The sequence below is a fragment of the Rhipicephalus sanguineus genome, chromosome 1 (genome assembly GCF_013339695.2).
Source record: "Rhipicephalus sanguineus isolate Rsan-2018 chromosome 1, BIME_Rsan_1.4, whole genome shotgun sequence".
Classification (NCBI taxonomy): Eukaryota; Metazoa; Arthropoda; class Arachnida; order Ixodida; family Ixodidae; genus Rhipicephalus; species Rhipicephalus sanguineus.
The window spans coordinates 285,771,843-285,786,064 of NC_051176.1; the positions used below are offsets into that span (position 1 = coordinate 285,771,843).

Sequence of the window (14,222 nt, forward strand, 5' to 3'; positions counted from 1 at the left end):
TCAGCGAACGGGAATCTTGGCAACAAAATGTGAGCAAATTTTTACTGAAGCATCTTAACACAGCATTCTTTCTTCTTTCTAATATAGTATGCTTCCATAATTTCACGCGCTAAGACATCGTTACTCTTTCCAAGAACGGAAACACTGGCAAACCCAGGCTCACACTTGCAGGAACCACAATGCACAGGCAAATGCGCTGAAAGTTTATTTTTCACCGAAAGTTCGTGCTCCCTCATCCTGTCGTTTATGCACCGGCCTGTTTGGCCGATATATACCCTACCGCAACTAAGCGGGATCTCGTACACCACGCCAACCGAGCAGGCGACAAAGGGCCTTGCGTGCCTCTTCCCACACGGGGAGGGCCTCGGTGCAGAAGAAATTCGTGGGCACAGGCTAGCCAACTTGCGGGGCGCCGAGAACACCAAGGGTACCTTGTACCTGTTGGCCACATTCTTAGTGACACATCTGTTGCTCTGCATGGGGGTGAATTTAGTTTCATCGATTCATTTTTCGATTACAGTAAAACCTCGTTATAACGAAGTTGAAGGGGGAGTCGTAATTACTTCGTTATAACCATTAGTTCGTTATAGCCAATATCCATTTCTACTGAAAATTAGCACGCAAGAGAGGATGTGCTGACCACCAAATCCCACAGCAGCCCGCCACGCAAACGAAAAACGGCCGTCGCACGGAGATAAACTAGCAAAAGAAAAAAAAAAGAAAGAACAGCAAAGAACTGCTACTTTATTCACGCCAAACTCGGCACACCAGCTGGCGGCTCACTTAGCAGAAAAATAGGCCTTAATAGACTTCTGCCGTGTCTTCCTCAGACGAATGATGGCTTTTTCGGCCGCTGCCGCTATGTCGAGTCCGTCCTCGCCGACATCGTGAGCGCCGAAGAAGCGGCGCAGCAGGTCTGCCGTATCCAGCGCGTGCGCGGACGTCGGAACATCTGGTTCACCAACTCCGGGCTGTCGTCGACACATTCGTCACTGTCGTCATTCACCACCCCTGTCACCGCGCGCACAATTTCAGCCTCTGTCAGCTCTTCGGTTGTCACCGCGTCAGCATCGGCACTGACGTACGTGCAGAAGGTGTCGCAGTCGGGCACAACTCCGGCGTCAAGGAGAGCGTCCCACGACGCCATGTCTTGGTCACCCGCGGCACCCTCATTGGCGGCAGCACCGATATCTTCGCTGTCACCGCCGCTGTTGACGCCAAATGAGGCATGCCGGAAGCAGTTGGCGATCGTGCTTGCTGTTACAGACATCCAAGCAGCCTGTAGCATCTTGATCGCCATGTAGAGGTCGATTGTAGTCTCGCGCTTCGTGCTCATATTGAGTAGAATTCGGTCGATTACACGCTTGCGGTACCGTGCTCAACGCTACGCCGAAATCTTCGGCAACTTTTTTCTTCTTGACGCCGGACTCAACGGCTTTCAACATAGCCGCCTTCTGCTCGATTGTAATCGTTTTGCGCTTTCGTTTGCCGTTGCCGTCGTCCATCTCTTGTCTAGCGGCGGGAACCGAGAGAGACGCTGTTCTGATGCACACGCAGCGAACGACAAGCAAAAAAGGCCCGCGCTCACGCCGCGCGTTCGCCCAGTGTTGCCATCTTTTTTTTTACACGTGGCGCTAAACCAAAGTCGGAAAGTCGCTAAATAGTCGCTAGAGTTTTCGAAAATGTCGCTAAAATATCGCTAACATTCTAAAAGCTATAACTATATTACAGTTAAACACATTTCAAGTCAATTTGAAGTCCAACTGTGTTTAAGAGCCCTAAGATGAGAACTAGGATCTGTTATCAAAACTGTGACGACTATGATAGTTTGATAAAAAAAAAAAAATTGTAGCCAACGCTACATCGTTGAACGGGTTAAGTATGCTTTATACGATCTACTCATGTTTTACGCGTTTGTCTGGTACTCGGTGGCCTGCCGTGCTAGCCGAATTAAATTCACTCGTTAATTTTCCTTCTGCACTTCACGCCAACTCCCCATAGGCTCCATGTATCAAAATCCGGACACGCCATTGGCCGAAATCATGGGGGTCTGCTGATGGTGGAGTCTTCTCTCGGCCAAAAAACAAACAAACAAACGCAAAACGACGCCAGCGTTGCGGGCGGTGTGCCGCTGGTGCCGCTCCCAGGTGGCACGAATATCTACTGGCGCAGTGATTCTAAAAGTAGCCATGTCGATAGGCGCTTCTCTGTCACAATTATGCTCGCAGAATCCCAGTCGATGATGTGGTTACTGTTTAAATGATGATCCGCCCAGGCGTTCGAGCTTGCATTGCCTTTCTTGACATCGTTCTGGTGCTGTTGGATTCTTCTATTAAAATTAATTTCCAGTTTCACCTATGTAGGATGCGTCACAATCTTTGCATGGTATCTTGTAGATAACCCCTGGAAATCTTGAGCTTTCCAGACGGTCTTTCACGCGTACGAGTTCTTTCTTTAGCTTGTTGGTCGGCACATGCACGATTTTTACGTTGTATGTGTTAAACACTCTTGCAAGTGCCTCACTGACGCCTTGCGCATAGGGCGCAGCAGCACGTTTTGGCCTGTCAGCTTCACGAGCCTCTTCAGGGCAGGCAACTGAAGACCGCAATTGTTGAGTCCTCAGGAGCTGCGAGGGGTAGCCGTTGCTGCAGAGGTCCTTCCTTACCACCGCTAGCTCTTGCTTGCGCAGACCGAGTTTAGAGCAGATGCGCATTGCGCGAGAGAAAAGAGCAGTGGCAACGGAGCGTTTTTGCCCTATAGGATGCGCAGAGTCAAACCTTAGGTATCTACCCGTGTGGGTCGGCTTCCGATACACACTGGTTATAAGTCCTTTGGCTGACCGTCTTACAAGAACGTCGAGGAAGGCAATCATTCCATTATTTTCTTGTTCCATGGTGAACTGGATGCTTGGAACAAAAGAGTTCAAATGCTCGAGGAAAGGCGTTACGTCCTGGCGACGGATCACACAGAAACAGTCATCAACGTATCGGACAAACAATTCTGGGGACCCCTGGTACGAATTCAGCGCAGAATGTTCAAGTGAGGACGGACCTCTGCAGCAACGGCTACCCCTCGCAGTTCCTGAGGACTCAACAATTGCGGTCTTCAGTTGCCTGCCCTGAAGAGGCTCGTGAAGCTGACAGGCCAAAACGTGCTGCTGCGCCCTATGCGCAAGGCGTCAGTGAGGCACTTGCAAGAGTGTTTAACACATACAACGTAAAAATCGCGCATGTGCCGACCAACAAGCTAAAGAAAGAACTCGTACGCGTGAAAGACCGTCTGGAAAGCTCAAGATTTCCAGGGGTTATCTACAAGATACCATGCAAAGATTGTGACGCATCCTACATAGGTGAAACTGGAAATTTTAATAGAAGAATCCAACAGCACCAGAACGATGTCAAGAAAGGCAATGCAAGCTTGAACGCCTTGGCGGATCATCATTTAAACAGATAACCACATCATCGACTGGGATTCTGCGAGCATAATTGTGACAGAGAAGCGCCTATCGACACGGCTACTTTTAGAATCACTGCACATTCAAACGACCAAAAACGTGATTAACCGGACACGGGGTAATCTGCGCCACCCATTCCATAAATAGTTAGCCCTCTTGCATGCTCTTCATTGTGAACAAGGGACCCGTAGCGGCCCCGAAACGTCAATATATGATTGTTTTTCCTTGAAGAAGGCGAGTGCCTGTTTTATTTCTTCCAGCCCAGCAGCATGTGATGCCCTCTGGTGTATTTAGTGAAAAACAGGTTTCTTTTATTATTAGTTTAGGGCGGTAAGAGTTGGCCACTTCGACATGCCAAAATTATTTCAAAAAGCTCAAGACGCTAAATTTTCGCCAAAACCTCAAAACATTCCGCTAAAAAAGTCGCTGGTCGCTAAATTAGTAAAGTCGGCCGCTAAATAGGGTACAAAGTCGCTAAATCTAGCGACAAAATCGCTAAAATGGCAACACTGCGGTCGCCGTCCACGCGCTACAGGAGAGCGGGCGGGTCCACGAGTTCCGCGGGAGAGAGGAGGCCGGGTGACGTGCGCGGGTGGGTCCACGAGTTTCAGTGGAAGGGGAGGCAGGCAGACGCGCACCCTCACGCGTATTGGCAGGCGGCTCCTTGGGAGCGCGAGGCGCGAGTTTTGAATTACCGCATCCGTGATGGGACGTAAGCCGTCGCGCGCTATAAAACATTGACTTGCCGGCTACCAAAATGGTCAGTAAATGCTCGGTGGGAAAAAAAAAGGTTCGTTATATCCATTGCGAGGAAATTTTAGCTTCGTTAAAACGAGGTTTTAAATGCATGGGCGTCTATGGGAATTTCAAGGGGAATTACGATTACTTCGTTATATCCATTAGTTTGTTATATCCCGCTTCGTTATAACGAGCTTCTACTGTAGTTGATCTTGTTATCGCGTGTTTTTTGACGAGCTTGTGAGGCGACGTGCGCGCGCAGAGTCGCTGTGGTTATATATGACGCTGATGTTCTGGGAATAAAATTAGTTGCGAGTGACGCCCTTTCTGTCCTGTCCTTACTTTTTTCCTTGATGGTACGTGTCTTTTTGGTTTTTCAGTAATGTTGTTGCGTTGTATTAACAGGTGTTATGGAAGTGTTTTGAAAAGGAAGGCTTGTTAGGCTCTTTCATCATTGCAATATTGTAACAGTAGTACATGGACAGTTACTGTGATGATGCACTGTCTTTATGATTTTTTTTTTTCAAGCATTGTTACATTGCAAGAAGGCATTGTAAAGGTGGAATTAATGCCTGTTGAGACGCGCGCTCGGCAGAGCTGCGCAAGTGAACAACTCGCGTCCCAAACAACTGAACTTTTATTATCACCCTTCCTCTCGAAGATAACTTTTTCGTGCGGGCGCATGCGCTCTCTGCACCGCACACAGAAGCGCCGCTTTGCGTCGCCACAGTACTCCCCCCCTAGTGAGTGCGCGCGCAACGGCCGCACTCGGACGATCCACTGCGGTTCATAAGTTCATGCGCACCGGGGGCCTCGTACACCGTCCACTCCGCGTGAACCATTTGAGGACTTGTTGGGGCTGCGCTACGTGGTCTGCCGGGGGTGCCTGCGAAGATGGAGCTCGAGGTGGTGCGGGTGCTTCGCTGTCGGAGTCCACATGTGCTGATTTTACGCGGTCTAGAGAAACCACGTCGTGACGACCACCTCTGTCGATTGTAATGTGCTTGTCTGCCCGTCGCAGCACCTTGAAGGGGCCGTCGTACGGGGGCCGGAGTGGACGCTGTACGGCGTCTTGCCTCACAAACACGTGAGAGCAGGAGGAGAGTTCCCGGTCCACGTAGACTGACCGGGCTGCGGGCGGACGCGGAGGAACAGCGCGTACCTTGCTCATGATGTCTCGTAGTCGCGCGGCGTAGTCCGCGTTCGCTTACACGTTCTCGTCCTTACTGGTAGTGAAAAACTCCCCTGGGAGGCGAAGCGTTGTTCCGTACACCAGTTCTGCGGAGCAGCATCCAATATCTGCTTTCAGAGCCGTCCTTACGCCCAACAGAACAAACGGCAGTGTTTCTACCCAACTGTGACTCGCAGTAGCTGTCAGGCTCGTCTTCAGATGGCGATGGAATCTTTCCACTATACCGTTGCTTATCGGATGGTAGGCCGTTGTTCTGATGCGGTCAGTACCCAAGAGCCGGGTGACGCTTGCGAACAGGGCTGACTCAAACTGTGTTCCGCGATCCGTAGTCACGGTTGCCGGCACTCCGAAGCGGGCCACCCAATGGAAGATAAATGCACGGGCGACGGTATCAGCAGTCATGTCTGGAATGGGCACTGCCTCCGGCCATCGCGTGAAGCGATCGATGCAGGTTAACAGGTAGCTTTGCCCCTGGCACAACGGCAGTGGTCCCACAATGTCAACATGCACATGTGCAAACCGACACTCCGGCAGAGGGAAGGATCCCAAGGGGGTCACAGTATGTCGCTGAACTTTGGAGCGCTGGCACGCGAGGCACTCTCATGTCCAATGTCGGACATCCCGGTTTATTCCTGGCCACACGAACCTCGCTGTGCATAGCCGTTGCGTGGCTCGAATCCCGGGATGCGCCAGGCTGTGCAGCAAGTCAAAAATGCTGCGACGGAGGTTCGAGGGGACGAACGGTCGGGCCCTGCCTGTAGACATGTCGCAGCATACGGATCCTGTGGGTTCTGCCAACCATTGCAGCTTCAAGGCGCTGGTTGGGGACGTCAGTAGACGCTTCAATTCTTCATCACTGCGTTGAGCCGTCGTAAGTGTAGTGAAGTCCACGCCGGTCGGCACTCTGATGGCATTCACTGGACCGCGCGAAAGAGCGTCGGCAGCAGCATTATCCGTGCCACTAACATGGTGTATATCTGTGGTGAATTCTGCGATGTACGACATTTGGCGGAGCTCCCGTGCCACGTGCGCACCAGAATCGGAGTTCGCGCGCAATGCGTAGGTGAGTGGCTTGTGATCCGTGAGCACAAAAAATTCTTGTCCTTCCACATAATGTCGGAAACGCCGGATAGCTGCGTATATGGCGAGGAGTTCCCTACCGAAGGTGCTGTACCTTCGTTCGGACGGGCTCAGTTTTCTGGAGAAGAAGGAGATTGGTCGCCACACTCCGCTCACCCTCTGCTGCAACACGGCTCCAATCGCTGCATCGGAGGCGTCTACCATAACACACTGAGGAACACCCAGCTGCGGGTACGTGAGCATGGTAGCATTTGCGAGAGCTTCCTTAATCATCCGGAATGCTTGTGTGGATTGGTCGTTCCACTGAATGGCAGTTGCCTTAGATCCAGATGCCGCAAGTAGGCTGTGGAGAGGGTGAAGGATGTTGGCGCATTTCGGGATAAACCTACGATAGAAATTCACTAGTCCCAGGAACTCTCGAAGCTGGCGGAGGTTTGTGGCTGTGGAAACTGCCGTACTGCTTCCACCTTGTCCTTCTGGGGCTGTACTCCGGCACTTGAAATGCTGTGGCCCAAAAATGATAGTGTCGGTACCCCAAACACGCACTTTGCCGTATTTATAACGATGCCGTTCTCTGTCAGTCGCTGGAGTACGTAGCGCAGATGCCGCTCGTGCTCTTCAGGAGTGCTGCTAGCAATCAGAAGATCATCGAGGTATACCTTGCAAAAGTCGAGGCCACGAACAACGCCATCCATAAACCGTTGAAAAGTTTGGCCGGCGTTGCATAAGCCGAAAGGCATGCGTAGGAACTCGAACATTCCGAATGGCGTTGTTATTGCGGTCTTGGGAATATCCTCCGGTGCTACGGGTATCTGATGATATGCTCGCACTAGATCTATTTTAGAGAAAATGGTAGCACCATGCAGGAAGGAGGTCATGTCATGAATGTGCGGGACTGGGTAACGGTCTGGCACGGTCACCCGGTTCAGCGCTCGATAGTCCCCGCAAGGGCGCCAATCACCGTCTGTCGATTTTGGGACCATGTGAAGAGGTGACGCATATGGGCTGGATGAAGGACGTACTATCCTGAGTTCCATCATGTGGGCAAACGCCTGTCGAGCCAACCGCAGCTTCTCGGGTGACAGGCGCCGTGGTCGCGCATAGACCGGTGGGCCTGTGGTTTCGATGTGATGCAGGACGCCGTGCTTTACTTCTGGGAATGCCTGTGGCTGTCGCGTCAGCTCTGGGAACTCTTGTAGTATTGCAGTGAAGTACGCTTCTCCAGCCGGACTAAGCAAGGCCGGGCTGATAGGGGGGTGCCAACACGGCGTGCCCTGTACCGCTCCCCGAGAAACAGGGTCTTGAAGCCGTTTGTTGCGGACGTCGACCAACAGACCAAAGAACTGGAGAAAGTCTGCGCCTAGTATGGCGAATTTGACCTCAGCAGCTATGAACACCCAGCTAAACGTTCTGCCGAAACCGAAGTTCAGCGACAGTGAACGATGGCCATATGTTGTTATCACCGTGTTATTGACAGCTTGCAAGGGCGATGTACTAGGTTTCTTTCTTTCAGCTTGTGACGCCGGTATAACGCTCACCTCGGCGCCTGTGTCAACTAAGAAACGTATTCCGTTGTTGCGGTCGGTAATAAAGAATACTGAGGGACGACTTGGAGGCAACGTAGTAGCACTGGTCGCCCTCAGTGCCTGCCGCGGCCGTTTCCCGAGTGCGCGCACGGTGGGACACATTTACGCGCACTACTTCTGAACCTCCGATGATACCAGCAGATATGCTCGTGCTGCTTTTGCGGTAGCGGCGTGTTAGGCTCGGTTATCGTTTGCGCCCTCCTGCTTGTGTGCAAAGCTGATACTGTTTCGGCAAGTCGAGCAATCTCCTCACGCATCTCTTGAAGTTCGTTTAGAGGCTGTCGCGCTTGCACGGCAGCCATGGGTGTGGGCGGTGTCATTGCTACCAGTTTGTCAGCAAGTTCGGCGGCTGCGGTTAAATCCTTGTGCTCTGAGGCCGCGATGACCATGCGGACGCCTGAAGGCAACTTTTGCAAAAAAAAATTCTCGGAGCAATACTCCATCTATCGTGGTTGATGTCTCGCCGAGCAACTGTTGCATGTGCCGCAAAAGCTGACTAGGAGTGCGGTCGCCGAGTTCCGTGCCGCAAAGCAATTGCTGCAGTCGTTGTGCTTCGGAGGGCGTAACTCGGCGAACCAGGGTTTCTTTTAGTGTTGCATATGCGTTTTCGACAGGTGGTGCGAGCAACAGATCCCTGATTTCACTGGCTATGGCGGGCGGCAGACTGCTGACTACGTAGTGGTATTTCGTAAGGTCTGCGGTGATTCGTCTGGCTGCGAACTGAGATTCCACTTGTATGAACAAAAGCGCGGGGTCCGCAGTCCAAAAAGGGGGCAGCTTACCGTCGACTGCGGAGACTGTCGGAGTGGCGTCGGTCGTGGATGTTGAATCCATGTTGCGGCTGGTTCGACACTCCGGTCGCTGCGTGTTCGAATCACGTCCGGGTCACCAATGTTGAGACGCGCGCTCGGCAGAGCTGCGCAAGTGAACAACTCGCGTCCCAAACAACAACTGAACTTTTATTATCACCCTTCCTCTCGAAGATAACTTTTTCGTGCGGGCGCATGCGCTCTCTGCACTGCACACAGAAGCGCCGCTTTGCGTCGCCACATGCCTTTAGCACACGGTGACTTGTGAGCTCAGTGGGTGTCGCGGCACGATAGTATGTGACTTATTCGACCAAATCTTCTTGTAGCTTGTGAGCACTGGGTGTGCAAAACAGGCATGTGAAAGCAAAACTAGCAATATGATGCATCTCTTATCCACAGGTGCTTTTTATAACCAATGCAAAGGCCACACTGTGTGTGACTAGATAGTGCTACTGTTGCACCACCCCAGAAATGTGGGAGGCCATTTTCGTGGCCGTGCACTTTTGGAGAATTTGATCCCATTGCCCACCCCAATAATGGCCTTGGTCATGCTTAATAATTATGACTTGCTCGAATATAGTTGTTTGACTTGTGCAGTATAGCTTCAGACTTGATACTTAGTTTTATTTTTGCTTACCGTAAAATCCCGAGCAAGCCCCGCCTATGGTGAAAGATAATCTGAAAAGATTTGGGGGGGGGGGGGGGGTCCGCTTGCTCGTTGTGGACCGAAATTCAAGATGGCGGCAGAAGAGCCTCTAAGATGAATACACACCTCTGCTTCTAATGAAATGCTTTATTGGATATGCATGAATTTATTGTTTTTACTGTACCAGAGGGAGTCCTCGTGTGATATTTCATGTGTTATGACAAGGTGGGAAAACGTTCTTCAAATGTTCTGACAATTTGTGACAGCTCAGAATGCAACCCTGAGGCACCACAGTGTAAAAGTACCAAGACATCGTGCATATATCTAAAGACTCTCAGAACTTGGGTTCCTAGGAACCACTGCTGCGGGATGGAGAACAGGTTGAAAAAAATGGTCGGAGGGGGCGCTTGCTGGGTCATTGAAGCATATTTCAAGTCTCCCGAAAAAGGGAAGGGGGCGCTTGCTCGGGTGAGGGCCCTTGCTTGGGATTTTACGGTACCATTAGTGAAGAGCTAGATCTGTGTTGGGTGCTGTAATTATTCACAGAAACAATGTTGTATACTGCAGTCATTATGAATCACTAGTTGCCCGATTCCTTAGTTTACAGTCAGTGACATATACAGTCGAACCCGTTTATAATGAACTCGAAAGTGTCGCGAAAAGTGGTTGTTATATCAGTAGTTCGTTGTATATGGACTCGCCCTTAAAAACGTGCGCTTAGCGGCCAAGGTGTTTTTCTTTTCTTTTCTTTTCTTTTCTTTTTTTTTTTTTTCAAGTGCTAACCCCTTCGGTGACAGGGAGGAATCAACTTTATTTACACATATGGTGTGGTCCTCAGGGTGGCTCCATGTGGGCAGCGACCCTTTCGGCCCAGGCAGCAATAGCTAGCTGCTTTTCCTTAATGGGAGTTTTAATAAGCTCCTCCCACGTTGACCGGGAGCGACCTGGCAGGAGCGTTCTGGGGGGAGGAAAGCCTTCACAGCCCCACAATATGTGATTTTGTGTGGCCAATTCTTGCGCGCTGCAATTTTGGCAGAATGGGTTAACCAATCCGCATGTAATTAGTGCCAGCCGATGAGGACTAGGAAATGAGTCAGTTTGAATCAGGTGGAGGATCGTGGCCTGCGCTCTTGTGAGGGCTCCATTGGGTGGAGGGTAGACTCGCCGTTCACTTTTACAGATATTCGTTATATCATTAAAGGAAGTCGGTGCCTCACCAGGGTAGACCGGGTCCGAGAGACGCGCCTCCCGGTTTGTTAGACCTTGGGCTACGCGGTGCGCCTCCTCGTTCCCAGGGTTCCCCGAGTGGGCAGGGACCCATACTAATTCAATAATTTTGTCACGCTGGCAGTTTTTTGAAATCCTCGCCGCTCTGATGTTTATGCTCCTTTCGAGATATTGATGATGGCTCTCTTAGAGTCACTTAAAATCGTTTAAGCGGAGGCGCTCGTCATGGCCAAAGCTATAGCGGTCTCTTCAGCTTCTACGGCGGCGGGCACCTGTACCGAGGCGGTATTGATAATCCGTCCCCCTCCGGTCACCACACTTACGGTATACCATTGGTCATTTTGTTTCGCCGCGTCCACGTACGCAACGAATTGATTGTTTTTGTATTTTTCATAAAGGTCTTTCGCTCTGGCAGGCCGCCTTTCGTCATGTCTGCCCGATAGCATGTTCTTGGGAAGAGGCTTCACCACGAGCTGACGTCTGATCGCCTGTGGTAGCGAGGTACGCCCCGCCGAATCCATAACAGGGTTTATGCCTAGTCTGTCCAGGACACCTCTACCCGCATCGATACTTGACAGACGGGCTAGCTGCGCATTTTTGTGTCATCCAGGGCGAGCATCCCTTTCATCGGCAGATTGCGCTTCTCTCACTAGTATAGTAACATTGGATGTTCTTCGTGCATCGATTCAATAATGAAGAGCGTATATATTACCAGTCAGCTGCAATCAACGCATTTTATTCGCCGACAATAGGCTCAAACCGCTCACAACGAAGCGTCGCTGTGTGCATTTGTATCCGCGCTGCCGACCGCCTCTCCACACTGACACGGCGAAGTAATAGTAACATTGGATGATCTTCGTGCATCGATGCAATAATGAAGAGCGTATATATTACCGGGTCAGCTGCAATCAACTCATTTTATTCGCCGACAATAGGCTCAAACCGCTCACAATGAAGCGCCGGTGTGTGCATTTTTATACGCGCCGCCGACCGCCTCTCCACACTAATGCGGCAACGGTGCTGCCACCTATAGGTCGATCTTGCGGCCAATATCTGGACGCAGCTTCAATGGTTGGCATAGGAAAATCGTAAGTGCACCCAAATATGGTCGTTATAACTGATAGATCGTTATGTGTGGGATCGTTATAAGTGGGTTCGACTGTAATAACTAAGCTGAGGTGCCAGGTGGTGGTTTGTTCACCTAGAAATATTGTGAGGTGGCAGATTTCATGCATGCGTTTGGATCTTTTCGAGAAACATGCTCGAGAATGTGTTCTTGGGCCTTGGCATCGCAAACCAATTATGCAGAGCTTAATTTAAGAAATCTGGCGTTTGCCTGAAAATGATGGGACTGTCGGTCACTGTAAAGGTGGGAATGAGCAACAGGCAGTGGCACTGTGTCCTTGGTTTTCAATCCAACAGCTTTCAGCCATGTTTGAGACCTAATTTCCTGGAATACCAGAGATACCACCAATGTTGCAATTTGGGTGTACAAACACCAGAGCTGAGCAGTTCTAGGCATTCGGAAGAGCAGAGACGGAGTCTCAGTCTTGAAGAAGCAAAGAGCTTTATCCATGTAGTTTCATCTAACGATTGTGGTCACAAAATAAAAGGAATGTGTGAGCAAGGCGCACGTAATACTGCAAAATAAAAATCCTAAACTCTGGGTTCAAACAGCTCCTTGAAATCCTTGAAAGCTCTGGAATTCGGAAAAAAAGAATTCAAGGGCCCTTGAAATTCCTTAGAAATGAATGTGCTCCTTGAATTCCTGAAAATCAGTGTTCACCCATTCATGCACAACTGTGAGCTGTTGGGGTTTACCAGGGTACAGCTAAAGAAGTGGTGAGAAGCAGAATTTGTGATGGTGAGGCAGTCTATAATGACATAATTTCAAGCCTGTCAGAGGCTGTAGCATCTCTTTTGAGCAATCGGAGCTGACAAGATGGCAAATTCAACAGTGTCCGGAATAGTAGCCTGTGCCTCTGCAGTTGGCTTGTCTACAAGTGAAAACCTGACGAGGTATAGCTTGTAACGTGGTGACTTAATTTCAGCACCAAACAGTCTTTATCTGCCTTTTGTCTGAATGCTAACCCCAAAAGCAGCACGGCTGTCTTTTCTTTTTTAAGTATCTCTTATTCTCAATCGCCTTGTTATCTGTGATGCTGTAAAGAACAGTGGTGGACTGCTCAATGTCGAAATAACAAAATATATGAAGAGTTCAGTGTGGCAGGCAAAGCACCGATACAGCGACTATTTGGATGAACACGGAAAGGAGGAAGGAAATGCTAAAAGAAATAACTAGAGAAGTGCACTTGTTTTGGAGCTTGAAATGCTAGAACCCGCCACGATGGTCTAGTGGTCATGGTGCTCGACTGCTGACCTGAAGGTCGTGGGATCGAATTCTGGCCATGGCGGCTGCATTTCGATGGAGGCGAAATGCTAGAGGCCAGTCTAGTTAGATTTAGGCGCACGTTAAAGAACACCAGATGGCATAAATTTCCGGAGCCCTCTACTACGGCGTCCCTCATAATCATATCGTGGTTTTGGGATGTAAAACCCCAACAACAATGACAGGCTGGAAGAAAAGGGTATTGAAGTGTCTTGGCAAATCTCCTGACAGGTTTTGTGAAGATGCCGAAGTGAAAAATGACAGAACTCTATTAGCCAAGGCAAACAGCTTCTGAAGGACTCGTAAGGAAAAGGATGCTGTGGTAGTATCTGTAGAGAAACTGCAGCCAAGGAGATCTTAGGAGTCATAATATGCTTATATAATGCATGAATAAAGTTTTTTTGCCCCTCCCTGAATTTTGGCCTTCAGAATCCTTGAAATCCTTGAGTTGTCCCTGAATTTTTAATCCAATATTCTGTATGAACCCTGTAAACTGTTTAAGTGTAAGATCAATGCATGCAAAGCACTTCAAACATGTGCCAACATCTTTAATTGATGTTGAAATCATGTTGCATGATGTAAAAAATTACAAAAGGCGTAATAATTGTGCAATCATCTTGGCAAAAAAATTAAACTCTTAAGTGAATTAATATGCATCAAAATGTTTCGGAGCCATTTCAACAATAAATCATAACTGCTTTAAGTAATTTTTTACTTTGAAGCATTTCAGAAACACGTTCAAAGATGTCTTGCGGCTGCAGTATCTTTGTTAGACACTCGTTGCAAAAAAATTAAAAAGTTAGGTCAAGCCATATTAGGGATGCATCGGCAGTGGGGTACATGAAATGTGTTGTGCATGGTGAATCACAGCGTCACTGCCGAGATGAGAACGATAAGAAGGACAAACAAGGTGCTGCTGTTCGTCCTTCTTATCGTCCTCGTCTCGGTAGTTGCGCTGTGGTTCACCATGCATCACCAACTCGCCCAAATTTTCATGTGCTCTGCAGGCTTCTGAGTGTGTATGGGTACTAGGGTACAAGTGACATTAATTCCTGCATTTCAAAGTTTGCATGCTTAACCTATGGTGCATCTGTTGGGGGT

General features: G+C 49.6%; 1 protein-coding gene across 3 annotated transcripts in view; it reads left to right on the plus strand.

Annotated features, from left to right (window-relative positions):
• Positions 1-14,222, plus strand: part of LOC119379181 (condensin complex subunit 2) — a 75,198-nt gene that overhangs the window by 11,682 nt on the left and 49,294 nt on the right. The window lies entirely within an intron of this gene.